The sequence below is a fragment of the Dama dama genome, chromosome 22 (assembly GCF_033118175.1).
Source record: "Dama dama isolate Ldn47 chromosome 22, ASM3311817v1, whole genome shotgun sequence".
Lineage (NCBI taxonomy): Eukaryota > Metazoa > Chordata > Mammalia > Artiodactyla > Cervidae > Dama > Dama dama.
This window is the reverse complement of record NC_083702.1, coordinates 7,088,258-7,101,519: the sequence shown is the minus strand read 5'-3', so window position 1 is coordinate 7,101,519 and position 13,262 is coordinate 7,088,258. Positions and strand designations below refer to the sequence as shown.

The 13,262-nt window shown below is 48.7% G+C and overlaps 1 protein-coding gene across 3 annotated transcripts in view; it reads right to left on the bottom strand.

Moving 5' to 3' along the window:
- TCF20 (transcription factor 20) overlaps window positions 1–12,817 on the bottom strand; it is an 89,738-nt gene extending 76,921 nt beyond the window's left edge. For 2 of the 3 annotated variants that reach the window (XM_061124398.1, XM_061124399.1), the window contains exon 1: window positions 12,724–12,817. The gene's annotated coding sequence lies outside the window, so the exon portion shown is untranslated. The remainder of the gene's footprint in view (window positions 1–12,723) is intronic. The other variant, XM_061124400.1, reaches the window with a different exon arrangement.
- Window positions 12,818–13,262: the final 445 nt, after the last annotated feature.

The window sequence follows — 13,262 nt, the reverse complement described above, 5'->3', positions numbered from 1 at the left end:
GGTACCCAAGATAAGAAGAGAGAGATGATGAGAGCTGCTCGAGCTGTGGAGCTCACAAGATGATACACTTCTTCCACTACAGCCAGGCCACTTGGGGTACCCAGGTCCAAGGGGATAAGAATATCCCCCACCTTACCTGTGTTGGTACAACACTGAGAACCCTGCCACCCACCTAACACAGTGCATGGAAGTGCATGGAAGCAGTGGTTAAGTCAAGTCTGAGAGCTCTGGGGTAATTTACAAGCCACTGGTCTAATAAACAGGAACAGCAGAAGCACATGGGGACACAGGCAGGAAAAGTTGAGTCTAAATCACTGGAATCCAAAACTAGACAAACAACTGTCAAGGTCCGACCAGTTTCTCTAAAATCCCAAGAGGCAGCAAGCTCATCTTAACTACTTTCTACTTTACCCCTGCAGACCTTGTTTCCTCAGCCAGCTCTACCTGCTTGCCACCGCAGTCTCTTGAAAGCTTTCCTTGTTCAAGCTTCCTGCTCTCCACTTCACTCTTGTCCCCCAGCAGAGACCTTCACAGAGCTCACCGGAAAGCACTCTTGCCCACTGCCCCCAGGCCCACATGTATACCACCCACACAACTTGCTTTCCCCCAGAAGAGGGCATTCCTACAATTCAAAGCCAATCGCCTGGATCACACAGGGCCCTTGAGATCTCCTGGAAGGTCCTCAACCCAGTGCTCTTCCGCATCTTCAACTCAGCCCTGTGCTGGCTCCTTCCCACCTCCATTTACACACGCTTAAGTTTTTCTTATGTCTAAAAAAACTCTTCACTTAACCCCAGGTTCTCCCTATAACTACTTTTTACTTTCCTCAGTGGCCAAATTTTACAAAGGCTCGACTCCAAACTTACTGTCTCCACTTCTTCACCCCACTTTCTCATCAATACACAACCACCTGGCTTCAGTCATCCCCTATCCTTTCAAATGACATGTTTCAGCAAGCTTAGCTACTGCCTCTGACTTGAGGCTCTTTCTTCATGCCAGGCTGTCTGGGTTTTCCTTCTCACCTGCTGGTTGCATCCTCTCTGCTCTTCTTTAAATGCTGCCGTGCTGCCTTAAATGTTCACATTCCTCAGAGTTCTGTCCTGACCCTTTGAGCCCTTGTCATTATTAGCAGCAACAATATAACTGGGGCACAAAGTTGGGCGGGCAGGGCGGATGGGAGTGTCAACTACAAGACCGGCGAGGGGCTGAGTCCTGTGAAGTCCCCATTACTGGTGGCAGACGCCCATCACTCAGGCAGGAGAGAGGAAGGAACACTTTCCTACATACAGACACTCCCTGTTCACCCTGACAGCAACCTCATCTACTCCCAGGCTGGAAAAGACATGCTCACCTCCACGTCTTACCCTATAGTCCAGTCCCTTCCCCTAATGTCCGTTTTGTGCCTCTAACACCTAATGCCGTCCTTACAAGCATTTTGAATTTAAGTTCAAAATTAAATTTATCACTTCCTACCACACCCCAATCTTCTCATTCTCCACTGTTTTCTATTTCAGTGAATGGCGCCACCAGCACCTGGTTTCCGAGCTAGAAGTCTGGACTCTCCTTGGTTCCTCCTTTTCCCTCACAAATCTACTTCCTAGTTGGCCTGTTCTCATCCCATCATCACCAGCATCATTACCTTCACTTAGTCAATACATAGGGCCTTGTTGTTTATTTAGTCACTAAGTTGTGTTCACTCTCTCCTCTTGCTCTCAATCCTCCTCAGCATCGGGGCCTCCTATGTGCCAGATCAACCCACTCTAGCACTCTTGCCTGGGAAACCCCATGGACAGAGGAGTCTGGCTAGCTACAGTCCACAAAGTCACAAGAGTCAGACACGCCTTAGCGACCAAACAACAACTGCTATGTGCCAAAATCTTCCCTTGTAGCTCAGTCGGTAAAGAATCTGCCTGTGATGCAGGAGACCCGGGTTCGATTCCTGGGTAAGGAAGATTCCCTAGAGAAGGAAATGGCAACCCACTCCAGTATTCTTGCCTGGAGAATCCCATGGACAGAGGAGCCTGGCAGGCTACAGTCCATGGGGACGCAAGAGTCGCATATGAATGAGTGACTAAACCACCACCACCACCTTTATGGGCCAAACACTGCTGCTGACATTGATGTACAACGGTGAACAAGCCAAGCTCAATCCTAGAGGAAGGGACGGGCAAACAAATAAAAGGATGAGATAATTTCAGGTGGTGAAAAAAGTTATAAATAAAATAAAGCAGGCTGATGTGACGAAGCACTACTTCAGACCATAAGGGCTAGATAAAACGCACAGAGAAAGAAATATTTAAACGGAACCTGGGGACTTCTCTAGTGGTTCGCTGGCTAAGACTCCTGATGCAGGGGGTATAGGTTAGATCCCTGGTTGGGGACCTAAGATCTTGCATGTGGCTTGGTGTGGCCAAAAAAGAAAAGATAAACTGAACCTGAATGGCAAACAGAAACAAGTCTCACACAGATGTGGGAAGCAGGATGTCCCATGCAGAGGCAATGTTGAGTGAACAGCTCCTAAGGTAGAAATGAGCCTGAGGTGTTCAAGAAACAGAGGGAAGGTCAAAGAGGCTGGAACTGAAGGGAGCAAGGAGGAGGCCAGGTCAGATGGGCTCAGAGACCCTTGTCGGTCACCATGAAATCAATGGAAAGCTACTGAAGGGCTGTAGGAAGCTACTGAAGGGCTGCAGGAAGACAACTGACAAAACCCAACGTGAACTTTTAAAGATCATTTTAGCTGAAAAGCAGAAGAAATTATTTGGGAGGGCCAAAAGTATTGGGGGCTGAAAATCCAGTCAGGAAACTAGTAGTAGAGTAGCCTGGATAAGAGGAGATGGTGCTTGAGACGGGGAGGGGGGAACAGATTCAGAATGTGTCTTGGACATAAAATGAACAGAATTTGCTGGGAGACTAAATATTGAGAGTGAAAGGGAAAAAGAAATCTAGGACAACTCTTCAGTTGTTTTCAGGTATAATCTACATACAGCAAAATTACATATAGGGTATCACTCAGTAAGATGTGATGAACGCCTATCAAGGTGCTGAACACTTCCATCACTCTAGAAAGTTCTCTCATGTCCCCTTCCAGTGAACCCCCTGCTACAAAGAGGTAACCACTGATGCGATGTCTGGTATCACAGACTTTTGCCTATTTTAGAATCTCTTATAAATGTGATCATCCATTGTGTACTTTTTTGTGTCTGTGTGAAATTCTTCCCTGTTACATGTGTCAGCAGTTTCTTTTTGTTGCTGAGTGGTCTTCCACTGTATGAATATCCATTCTGTTTATCCATTATCCCAATGATGGACAACTGGACTGTTTCCAGTTTTCAGCTATCATGAATAAAACTCCTATGAATATTCTCGTACAAGGCTTATTTGTGGCCACAGGTTTTCATTTCTCTTGGGTAAATACCTACAAATGGAACTGCTGGGTCACAGGGCAGACATGTTTAACCTTTTAAGAACCTTTCAAAACAGTTTTCCAATGGCGTGGCATCATCAGCAGTATAGGGAGTTCTGGCTGCCTGACTCCTAAGTGTTTCGCTTGAATAACTCCACCTGCAACACAACCAAACTCACATTCTTTTAGCTCTTCAAACATTTTTCACTTTTTTAGACTTTATGAAGCTTCAATGAAGCTCTGAAACTGGCCATGTGATAGAAGAGCCAACTCACTGGAAAAGATCCTGATGCTAGGATAGATTGAAGGCAAAAAGGGAAGGGGGCAGTAGAGGATGAGATGGTTGGATGACATCACCGACTCAACAGACAGGACTCTGAGCAAACTCCAGGAGATAGTAGGGGACAGGGAAGCCTGGCGTGCTACAGTCCATGGGGTCGCAAAGAGTTAGACACGACTGAGCGACTGAACAACAGATGCACTCCAAGGACACTTCTCCTCCTTACCCTATGCCCTTTACTGCTATGCATTTTCATTCCACAAATATCCTGAAGGATGAGAAAAGGCTGGGTTGGCCAGTGTTCTGAGCAGAGGACATAGCATATAAAGAAGTCCCTGAGATGAGAAAGAGTTTGGGGCCTTCTGGGACATAGAGAAAGTCAATGTTGCTAAAAGATGGCAAGCAAAACCAGGAGACAGGCAACCGGGGAGGTGGGCAAGGGCCGGGGTATTCAGAGCCTTGTGAGAAATGGGAAGTCTGGATTTTCTATTTAGTGCTATGAGAAACTGCTGAATGATTTAAAGTGGAGCAAAGACAGGTGACTGTGGCCGCTCTGGGCAAAGTGGAATAGAGTCAGATGGGCAAAAGTCAGGGGGACATGTTAAGAGGCAATCACAATGTTCCAGGTAAGAGATGATGGTGGCTCAGAGATTGTGGCAGGAGAGTGGACAGATTCAAATCATATTACAGCAACTGCACTGACAGTAATGTGATAGATTAGATGTGGCGGGTGGTGAGAGAAAAGGAGGAATGGGATTTGAGAAAGTGGTTAGATGTTAAAATCACTTATGGAGAAGGGAACAAATGAAGGAGAGTTTAAGGAGTATGTGTTAGTTTTGGACTTACAAAGCTCAGCCTACTGATGAGCTATCCAAATTGCAGCATCAAGCAGGAGGAGTTAAGAGGAGCTAGGAGAGTCTGGCTAAAGATATTAACATGATGGTCATCAACTTATGGGCAATCATCAAAACCTAGTGGTATCTGAGAGCACCTGGAGAGTGAGTGCAATGAACCAAGAGGGTCCAGAGAATGCCAACCGATAAGCAAAACCGGAGGAACAAGCCACAGAGTTGGGAAGAGACTGTTGAGAGAACAAGCGTCAGGACAAAAAAGCCAATGGCCCTCCTTTGAGAAGTCTCATATGACCATTTGAGTGAGAATAATATGTCTTGGTTCAGCTCCATGTATTTCCCCATTAGAGCACTTCCAATAGCCCTATTTTAACTGCCCTTCTCTACTGAGCAGATGGCTTCCCAGGTGGCTCAGTGGTAAAGAATCTGGCTGCCAATGCAGGAGACTCGGGTTTGATCCCTGGGTCGGGAAGAGCCTCTGGGGTAGGAAATGGCTACCCACTCACTCCAGCATTCTTGCAGGGGAAAGTCCATGGACAGAGGTGGGCTACAGTCCATGCGGTTGCAAAGAGTCTGACACAACTGAGCATGGGCACTGAGCAGACCTTTGAGGATCTAAAATCAACAGGATTGGCAGGAATCAGTCAGTCAGTCAGTCAGTTCAGTCACTCAGTCGTGTCCAATTCTTTGAACCCCATGAACTGCAGCACGCCAGGCTTCCCTCTCCATCACCAACTCCTGGAGCTTCCTCAAACTCATGTCCATTGGGTCGGTGATGCCATCCAACCATCTCATCCTCTGTTGTCCCCTTCTCCTCCTGCCTTCAATCTTCCCCAGCATCAGGGTCTTTTCCAATGAGTCAGTTCTTTGAATCAGGTGGCCAAAGTATTGGAGTTTCAGTTTCAGCATCAGTCCTTCCAATGAATATTCAGGGTTGATCTCCTTTAAGATGGACTGGTTAGATCCTCTTGCACTCCAAGGGACTCTTAAGAATCTTTTCTAACACCAGAGTTCAAAAGCATCAATTCTTTGGTACTCAGCTTTCTTTAAAGTTCAACTATAGTCCAAAGTAATGTCTCTGCTTTTTAATACACTGTCTAGGTTGGTCATAGCTTTTCTTCCAAGAAACAAGCGTCTTTTAATTTTATGGCTGCAGTCACCATCTGCAGTGATCTTGGAGCCCGCAAAAATAAAGTCTGTCACTGTTTCCATTGTTTCCCCATCTATTTGCCATGAAATGATGGGACCGGATATCATGATCTTAGTTTTCTGAATGTTGAGTTTTAAGCCAACTTTTTCAACTCTCCTCTTTCACTTTCATCAAGAGGCTCTTTAGTTCTTCTTCGCTTTCTGCCGTAAGGGTGGTGTCATCTGCATATCTGAGGTTATTGATGTTTCTCCCGGCAAGACTGATTCCAGCTTTGGCTTCATCCAGCCCAGCATTTCTCATGATGTACTCTGCATATAAGTTAAATAAGCAGGGTGACAGTATACAGTCTTGACATACTCCTTTCCCGATTTGGAACCAGTCTGTTGTTCCATGTCCAGTTCTAACTGTTGCTTCTTGACCTGCATACAGATTTTTCAGGAGGCTGGTCAGGTGGTCTAGAATGAGCTCTGCTCTAAAGGAAATCAATTCTGAATATTCATTGGAAGGACTGATGCTGAAGTTGAAGCTCCAATACTTTGGCCACCTGATGTAAAGAGCCAACTCATTAGAAAAGACCCTGATGCTGAGAAAGACTGAAGGAAGGAGGAGTAGGGGATGACAGAGGATGAGACGGTTGGATGGCATCACCGACTCAATGGAAGTGAGTTAGCGAGCTCTGGGAGATGGTGAAGGACAGGGAAGCCTGGTGTGTGGTGCAGTCCATGGGGTCGGTTGGACACGACTGAGGGACTGAACAACAAGCTCCACTCCAGTTAGTGTCCTGGCACACAGCACAGAGTGGGATGCTTCAGTGGGCACCTACCATTCACCTACAGGTGATACCATTCACCTATAGGTGGTGCACTCCACTATATACTTTTCCTATTTTAGTTCCTTTTCCCATTGGCCCTGAGGAAGATGTATCTCCATTTTACAGACAAGGAAACTGTGGCTCAAACAAAATGCCTAAGCTCACTCATGCTAATAAGTGATGGAGCCAGACTGAGGCCACATGTTCTCCTTCACACTCTTCTGCCTCCATAAACTGCCCATCACATAGAATTTCTACAGCAAGAATACCCTTGCACATTACTGCGAAAGGGATACAAAACCTGCCCCCAGGTAACTGACCCACCTGAGCACTAAGTCCTGCAAACGTCTAGGGATGCAGTCCTGCTCAAGAACCCCTGCTCTGATCAGGCACCGTCGATGATCTCCAGGCTCCCAAAGGAACAGTTTAGCCTAGGGTGCTTCCAAACGTAAAAGTGAAATCTTCCCTGAAACTGAGGTCGAGAGGTGAAAACCTTAGGACTGCCAGGGCCTTACCTCTTTTGAGTTCTAGAACTCATTTTTAGCCACGTACCAGAAATTTCTCCCTACATCTAAAGGGCCTAGCGTGAACTTCACAACTAACGCTAAATGTGGCAGAACTTCTCCATGTCATCCATTCTGGATCAAGATAAACCCAGGGTGAGATTATGTCTTTGGTGGGCCCAAAGAAACCAACACTATATATACATATCTGTGTGAAAAAAAAAAGAGCAGTACAATTCTCTTTGTCCATACCCTGCTTTTGAGGTTGATGTGTGTCTTCTCCCTGACTTCTTAAGACTGGAACTACACAGGCTTTTCCCTAAATGAGTACATTAGCAACCCAAGGCGACCTTTCTTTTTCTACTCAGGAGCGAATGTTAAGGACCAACCCTCTGGTCAGAGCATGGGCTACAGTGGAAAGAATACCAGCCTTGCTGGCAAAGAACAGGGTCCTAGCCTTGACTGTCAGTGTAAAGCTACATTAACTATGGGCAGGTCACCACCTCCCTGGCCCCTTCCCTGAGTAGTAAAGAGGTTGTAAAGTGCTAGACGAGACGATTTCTTTCAGCTCTCTAGATAACTACCAGAGAGCACAGAAAGGGTGGGTGAAGGTATCTGGATGCCACTGGCTGGCTGGCAAAACTGTGGAGGACAGACCCTCCCGGCTGTGGATAACAAAGCCTCTCTGACTGCACTGTCTCCTCTCCTGCCGAAGTCCCCACTCTCAGATACCCCTGCTTCCTCCACCCCACTACCCCACCCAAGGTCACTTGGGATCTTCTCTTTGAAGCAATATCTAGCAGAGTGCCCTGCATACAGATATCACTAATTTTTGCTACCTTCAGTTGAAGTTTTAACCAAGTACAATGATTGTTAACACCCCAATCCAACTTCTTAACAGAGAAACATAGACATAATTAAATGATGTTTCTAATAATGCCTAGCAGTCATCAATATAACCACACATCTCTGTGGTTTTGCTTTTTTCTTTTGCGGGGTTGGGGGGGACCGTGCATGGCTTGCAAGATCTTCATTTGAACCCACACCCCCTGTAGTCAAAGAGCAGAGCCCTAGCCACTGGACCACCAGGGGAATTCCCTCCACATTTCTGGGTTTTATCAGAACAATGTTAATAAAGCACACACATTTCTCTTTCCTACCCTTTATAAAGTATCACTAATAATCCCTCTTACGTTCTCTTGAGCCAGGTCCCCATTCACAAAGCAGAGACACAAACAGAGGGAAGACTTCAGCCAACCCACGTCTATTCTTTGGAATAACTTCTCAAGATGCTCAGGACTAAAGCAAATCATTCACTTTGTTTAATGCCACTTTCATCCATCCCACAGATCCAGTCTGACTGCCCTACTGGCAGAAAATTCTCCAGAAGAGGGGACATCTTTATGACCACTCTGAGCAGCTTCCTTTGAGTCACTATCACAGTCTTTTTATTCTCTTCATCACTATGTTCACTGCCAGACACACTTACTTACTGTCAACAGTCCGTCTGCAGAGTAGACTCCTTCTCTATCCTGCCCACCACTGCACCTCCCATGTTTCAGAACAGTGCTTACAAATGCTTATCAATGAAAATTAGAACATAGAGAACCTTAAACCATGTTTAGGGATGTGTTGTTCAAACACACGGAAAACAATCTTCCAATCAGGCTGATATTCAACTGTTGCAATAACTTCCACCCTTTCCCACAGAACAGCTTACATATGCAGACTGCAGTAAGGATATCTTCCCCTGTAGCTAATGCTTTCTCTTTCTTAACATTCCCACAATGAAGCATCAGATAACAAGCCACAGATACACCAATAAGTCACTTTACAGTTCATCTTCCTGCTGGGCCATGCACATTACCTACAAAGTAAATACAGCTCTAATGCAGAAAGTACTGATCGTGTTTGTCGCCATGAGAATCTTTCCACCCATACTGCATGTACCATAGGTATTAAGACGACCTTCAAACCTAATAATAATAAAAAAAAACCTATTCAATCTAAATGCAATGTGACCAAATTATGCTCTATGAAAGGCTTGATTTCATTATATTTCAAATGTATGACTTATGTGTACAGTTCTGCCCCAATATAAATAGCATTATGCTGTTTTCCTTTATTTTGTTACTTCTACCTCCACAAAAAGGAAATGAAGGCACACAGTCAGAAGCCCCAGATAGAGCTAACGATATCACCAAGGTGTCTTGCACACAAGCCCCTAGGGGGAAGAGAGCTGAAGGCATACTGGGGAAGAGCTGTCTTTTATAAATGTACCTTTTGAATCCCATCTGGCCAAAATGAGAGCAGGTACCAGATAATGATTCCTGTACATTGTAAACCAGTAACAGACAAGAAGGGAGACAGCCTCTTATATATTGTGTCACTCTTTGAGCTGATAGAAGTTTTCAGTTCAAGCCAGAATGGCAGAATTGGGTATGAAAGAGAAACTTTCTCGATTAAATCTCAGGTGCACTGGCAAAACCGGCCAGTTCTGAGGAAAGTGAGATTTTAGAAAACTTGCGGGATCACTAAATCAGAAGGCACAGCCTTCCTGAGGCCAGGTTTCAAATTCATTATAACTTTTAAATTAAAAAAAAAAAAAAAAGGAAAAGATGAAGAAGGGAAGCACAGCAGGCAATTTGGATTCCAAAGCCAATCTACCACTAGCTGACTTGTTACTTGAGCTGGCAGTGAGCTATAACGGACCTAACAGAGGCTTTGGAGTCAGGGGGAGGACAGTCACAACCAAACCCTGACTCTCATCAGCTCCTTGACCTCTCAGGAAAAGAAGAGGTGATATATCTCTCAGGTCTGCTGGGTGGATTTTGTTAGATAAGTTAAAACGCCTTGGACAGAACATACTGGGGTATTTCTGGTTTTGTTTTTTAAAACAAATGCTAGCATCCCTTCCTCTCCTTAGAAAGACAAGGTTGAACTTAGAAGAAGTTCAACTCTAATTTCTTGATCTACATCCCACTACACTTTATGAAGGTTAAAAAAAAGGTTACAGAACCTAAAATCCTTATCTCCTGACATCTTACTGCCTTGGCAACCTTCTCTCACAAACGTACACACAAATAAACGCTTCCTCTGTAAGAGTTTTATAACTTTTTCCTCATAAGTTACAACAAAAATGTAAATTTACGTGAGTAGGATAACTGTTTACAATTTAAGTAACTGTAAGGTTTTTAAAAGCCCACACAAAGCAAGGTCATAATTCAAATACCAACATAAATAGTTTGTTTTGGAAAACCCCAAATAATCAATCTGCACAGCCATATAAAAGCGTCTACCTATGTGACAGGCATGATGTCAACACACAAGGAAAAGTCTATCAATCCATCTCCAAGGTGGGCATTATGAGCATACCTCCCAAAGCTGTGACCCTTCTTGAAATGTGTGCGCAAAAAGAATTAAAAAGTGGTCTAAGAAAGACATGTCACACATTAGGTACATGTCCTTCAAGAATCCCAATACTAGAAATTTAAGACAAACAAGACCAACCTCTGAGTTTGGTCCAGAAGGCCTAGCCAGTCAAAGGCATGGCCTAAGGCCCTCACACACCATAAAATCAGTGAAATTAATTGGGGTTCTTCAGCATCTGAGAGGAAGCATCCAGCTACCATTAAGGAATAAATTGGGGATGCAAATAGTTAGTGCACCCTGAGGTGATAGTTAATTCCACTAGCATGCCACTTCACAGGAGATGTTATAGAATTCCACTTTATTCCTTCTCTGAGAATACTAAAGCTGGAAATTTCGAAAGTTAGCCAAACATCCCTTGAAGGAACTTTAAATAAGGTCCCTTCGAAATATCCTGCATAGAAAGATCTTGGATTTCCTTGAAGCTAACCAACACACAAAATCAAATACACATTATCCGCAATTCCAAGTAGTCAGAAGACGACCAAAAAACCTTTCCCTGATAACTCCTTCTTGCAAAGACAAAAAAAAAAATACAAGGCACATTCAGCCCAGGCTAGAATATACTTTCTGAGAAGCAAAGAAAAGCATCTGGAATTCGAGGAAAAACTGCACCCTGACCAAGTCTTACACTCTGTCGGAGTAGAAGCTGAAAACTGAAAGGTGAGATAGGCTATTAAAAGCCAGGTAAGCAACAGTCTGCATCTCCCAGGAAGTCACCTACCACTAAAGCAAAAGCACAAGGGACTACCTAAAAGCCTGGAACGTTTGAGCCTTTACTGAAGCGGACAAAACTGAAGTATTGGGGAGGCAGGTAACTTGGCCAGGGTTATAGTTCACTTGGTGGCAAAGCTGGAAGGAGATTCCTGGGTCTTCCAGGTCGAACTTCATTCAGGGCAGTTTCCCACTTCAGCCAGCTTCCACTCCCTTTAAGATCCTCAGTGAGGATCTTAACTCAGGATCCTCCCTTAAACTCCTCACCGAAGCTGTTAACAGAAGGGTCCGATTATCATTCAAAGATCTGCCTGTTAGATAACAGCTAGAAAATTCCATCCATTTTACAGAAGTTATCAGAGACATCTAATCTTCGCGAGGTGGGGGGGGGGGGGGGGGGTGGTATCCTAATTTTGATCTGTCCCCTAAGGGCAAACGAAAGGGCTGCAGACAGTGCTAGAATCCACAACCACAAATACAGAAAGACAATAATCCCCACCCACAGGCCCAGGAAGGCGGCCGCTCCTCTGCGCCGCCTCCCCACACCGCCCCCCTCCCCGCCCCTCAACTCACTAAATTCCACTCCCATCCCGGCGCACGGGAGACATTCCACCTCCATCCTCTGCCAGAGTGGGCTGGGCCGGACCGGCCGCTCTCCTTCCACCACCACTCCCCATCTTCCCCAAAAAGATCAGAAGCCTAGAGCCCCAGGCAGCCCCCCCCCCCACCAAAACGAGCCGTCCGCTCGCACACGGGGGACCACCGGATGCAGCACCCACACCCCTGCTCACCGCGGCGGGGGAGAAAAACCCCACACAGGAAGGGGGTCCCGCGCTCGGCTCTCCGCCCTCGGGCGGGGGGCCGGGACCTTGTGCCCGGCCAGTTGGTACCTGCCCTCCGCCCCCAACAGGCGAGAAGCAGCCGCGTCCACATGGCTTCAGGTGTTCACATGGCAAGAAGCGGGCCCTCTGCCCTCCCCGCGGCGGGGGCGCGCGACGGCTCCCCAGCTCCGCTCCCGCCCGCGGTAGCCCGGCCGGCCCCTCCCCAAGCCCGGCCCTCCGCCCGCCCGCCCGCCTCGCCCCCAGCAAAGTGGCGAGAGCTGCGGGATATACCCGGGGCTGCCAGGGGGGCACCCCCCACCCCGGGGCGGGCGGCGCTGACCCCACCGACCCCCTGGACGCCGCCCGCTCACACCCGCCGCCGGTGCACCCGAGGCCGCGACGAGCAGGTACCTTTCTCCGGCACCCTCAGGCCAGGACCGGTGCCCACGCCCGGTCAGACCGAGACCCCTCACCCCCCGCCTCAGCGCCCCGATGATGCCAGGCCGGGCCCTTTCCCCTCAGCGCCCCGAGGCCAAGGCAGGCCGCTCCTCTCTGCACTCCCGGGTCGGGTCGGGCCGGCCCCTCAGCACCCCGAGTCCTGGCCTCGGAATCCGGGGGACTCGGCGCACTCTCAGGTCGGGCAGGGCAAGGACCTCTGTCTGCCCCCAGCCCCGGAGGCCAAGACACCGGCCTGCCCGCCCGCCACAAGCCCCTCAGCCCCTGACCCCGGCCCCTCCCCCTCAGGCGCGGGCGGCGGTTACCTGCGGGAGCCCCCCGCCCGGTCCCTCGGCCTCAGCCGGGGGCGGGAGGGGAAGGAGCGGCGGCGGCGGACGGCGCTGCGCGGGGTGGGGGTGGGGGAAGCCTCCGCCGCCTCCAGCTCGGGCGCCCGGGGCCGGCGGCGGGGCGGGCCGGGGGGCCGCGGCCCCTCGACGCTCGCTCCGGCCCGCGCGCTCGCGCTCGCTCGCTCGCTCCCCGGTCGGGCGCGCCTCAGGGCGGGCTCCCCCGGCGGAGGCCGCGGCCGCCTCGCAGGGGCCGAAAGCCGCTCGGCTCGGGGTTTTTTCTCTCCATTCTCCCAACACACAGGAAATAACAGAGCGTCAGGTGACGCCGGACGGCCAATCGCCGGGCTCCGAGCCGCGGCGCGCGCGGGCGGGCGGGAGCGGGGCGCGCGGCGGGGGCGGGGCGCGGGGCGGGGGCGGGGCGGCGGGGGGGCGGGGCCGGCGGGCGCGCGCGTGCCCACCCGCGTGCGGCCGCGCCGAGGCCTGCGCGCGCCTAGCCGGAGACCTCCGGGCGCCCCCCG